Raw genomic sequence first — 3,243 nt, 5'->3', positions numbered from 1 at the left:
TCAGTTGCCATTCAGTTCCCTCTTGTAGACAAATAGTTCCCCCTGCAGATCTGGGATGACTAGCAGTGACTGCACAATTTCTTTGCAAGAAGGCAGAGCTTCATGGAGCTGTATGAGGAGCTTGCTGGACCCTCTGGCACAGCAGTACTTGTTTTTGGGAACACATACCAATACAGAAGAATTTCATAGATTTCATAGTCATTAGGGGCTGGAAGGGACCTCGCAAGATCATCAAGTCCAGCCCCCATGCCATAAGTAGAAAGTCTGCTGAGATCAAATGACCCTAGCAAGACAAACATCCAAATGCCTTTTGAATGAGTCCAGAGTAGGTGCTTACATCACCTCTGGGGGGCGGTTTGTTCCAGACCCTGGACACTTGGACTGTCAAATTCTTCCTTATGTTCAGTCTAAATTGACCTTCTAGGAGTTTGTGGCCATTAGACCTTGTTATCCCTTGAGGAGCCCTGGTGAACAACTATTCTCCAAGATCCTGATGCACTGATCATCTCTGGAGGCCACAGCTAACCCATTTGGTACTAGCAAATCAGTAGTTGGTGGCAGAGGTTGAGATGAGGTTCTTACTCAGCTTACACAGACGAATGTGCCTGACATAGGAGCTGGAGCGCTAAGAAGAGGGTTCCCAAACTGGGCCAGACTAAACATACATGTCTATGGCTTGCCCTGCTAAGGAAGCCAGTGAATATGGTGAACTACAGTGCAAGTTAATGAACATCATTGGTGGTATATGCCTTGCCCACACTCATAACAGGGTAGCAGGGAGATGTAGCATTTCTGTTTCTGGACAACCTAGGACTCTCTTTCCTCCTTATTAATGGCATATTAGTGCCCACTCTAATGACCATGAAATAATTTTCATGATGAAGGCAGGACTCTGAAACACCCAGATGGGTATTAATGACGTATTAGTACCCACTCTTGACAAGCCATGATGAACGAAGTAGGAAAGCTCCTCCAAATCCATATCCTGATAATAGGGTCCTCCACAGAAAACTCAGCTACTCTGAGCAGCAGTAGGGTAGTGGTAGACTGTGCATTTAGCAGTCTGAAAACAAGATGGCATTGCCTATGTGCTTGTCTGCAGGGCACAGTAGGTCACAACCTTAATGTCTGAAGCTAAAGGTAAGTGTCGGTACCTTCATATGGCATAGACTTTTACCAGGTTACACAACCAGACAGTGCCCTCATAAATACTGGCACAGGTTCAAGGGAAACCAGGAAAGCCATATGGGTTTGCATCATGACCACATGTGGTGATGGTTAATGAGGAATTGACTGCAAACACGTGTTGCTTTCTGGACTGTGCTTTCCCATGGGACGAGCTGTAAGCTAATTTCTAGATTTCAATTAGAATTTGAGGAATGTGCCTGGGAAGGGAACTGCTGTAATTTTTAGGGAATGTGGTGGACCCACTTATCCAAGAATGCCCATAAAATCAAAAGCTTTTACCTTTGTCTGCCATCAGTCTAACTCTAAAACTGTTCTTGGCCACATGAGAGACTCTCATTTAACCTTGTAAATTTGTGTTTTATTGATGCTTCAATAAAACCGTCTGGCATAAGCTTGACCGTTCATTTGTTTGCAAATAAGAGAACAATCAATGCTACACACAAAACATCATTTCATTAAATATGTCCAGGGGAACCACAAGGCCAGTGCTGTCAGATCAGCTTCCTGTTGGCAGTTTGAAGGGATCCTTTAAAAAGTGTACAACTGACATGAAAAAAGTACGATGAGTGGGGCTCATTGTACTTTGAGGCGGGGGTGGGGAGGGGGGGAGGACTGCTTGTGTGCAGTACATGCATCTGTTGATGATACTGAGCTTTTCAATCTCCCTCTCCCTGCTTCTTCATACAGTCTGCAGCAAACTGACAGCACTCACAGGTTGCATTCATTGCAAACCAGGTCATTTCTCACACCTCTTTCTGTCCCCTGTTGAATCCTGACAGAGTGCAGGCTTTGAAGCAAGCAGGCCAGCAGGGAGCTTATCAGAACACAAAGCTTATCAGCCCATCATGCCCTACAAAAGAAAACAAACACATCTCTCTCATTAGTATCAAGCTCTTCTTATCTGCATGGTGCATTTGCAAGCCACTGGCTTCTAGCCCAAAGTAGACACTCTTCTGTCTGCCTTTGTTCCAGTAAAATTGGACACACACACACACCCCTCAGCATTAGCTAGCATTGGGGGGGCGGTGGGGGGCATGGCTAGATACTGGCTGGGGTCCATGCCACTGGGGTCCTGGCATGGGAGAGGGGTGGGAGTGGGGAATCTCTGCTTGAGCAGTGAGTGGCAAGGGCGGGTAGGGCAGGAGGAAGCTGGGCAGATGTTGCCGTCTCCCAGTTGCAGTCTCCACTTCCTTCTCAGTCAACTGGAGATCCCACTAGGGAGGAGAGGGACGGGGCCAGCCCTGGTCTCTGGAGCAGACAGCCCAGCCCAGCCCAGCCCAGGGCTGAAAAGCATGCTGGGATGCTGGGGGACTCAGGTTTAACTTAAACCAGGAAGAGGTCTGGGACAGAAGTTCCATAAACCAGTTGGACCCAAATCAGTTAAGTCTGATGCTACATTCAATCAGGTTTATCTTAAACTGGTTTCGGCCATTTGAAACTGGTTTATGTGCAGTGAACTTCTGTTCTGTTACAGGTTTAAACCAGTTTCTGATCACTGAAACTGGTTTATGTGTAACTTCGGTCCCTAGCCCAGGAGTGTCTAGCCATTGGCAGAGGTGGATCTGCAAAGTTTGGCCTACTCTTAACTGACTGATCAACTAGAACTGCACAACAAACTTGCAAGCCCTCTCTCTCAGCAGTGGGGACAATTCTGGAAGAATATTGGTCTTGAAAAACAGTAATCTATGGCCACTTCTTTTCAGCAAAGCTGTAACTACTAAGCAGCACATTCTTGTAACCTATTCATAAGCAGCTCATTTGTTGAAGTTGTATAACTGTTACATAAAACTGGTCAAGGAAGACTTGTGACCATGAAATAGTTTTCATGATGAAGGCAGGACTCTGAAACACCCAGATCTTGGTCTTTGCCTAGTGAATTTTTTTCCTCTTTACTTTGAATATGCCTGGCTGGGGAAAGCAGGGCTGGGATAGGAAAGTGGATGTGAAGAAGCTCTGGTGCCACTGACTTCAGCCCTGCAGAGATGATCAAGTTTGTTTTCTTTTCCCACAGAACAGCTCCTCTGAGATTTCCCTAGGACACTCACTGCAATAATC

Source organism: Alligator sinensis, unplaced genomic scaffold (genome assembly GCF_000455745.1).
Source record: "Alligator sinensis unplaced genomic scaffold, ASM45574v1 scaffold857_1, whole genome shotgun sequence".
NCBI lineage: Eukaryota > Metazoa > Chordata > Crocodylia > Alligatoridae > Alligator > Alligator sinensis.
Note: the sequence above shows the minus strand (reverse complement) of the source record.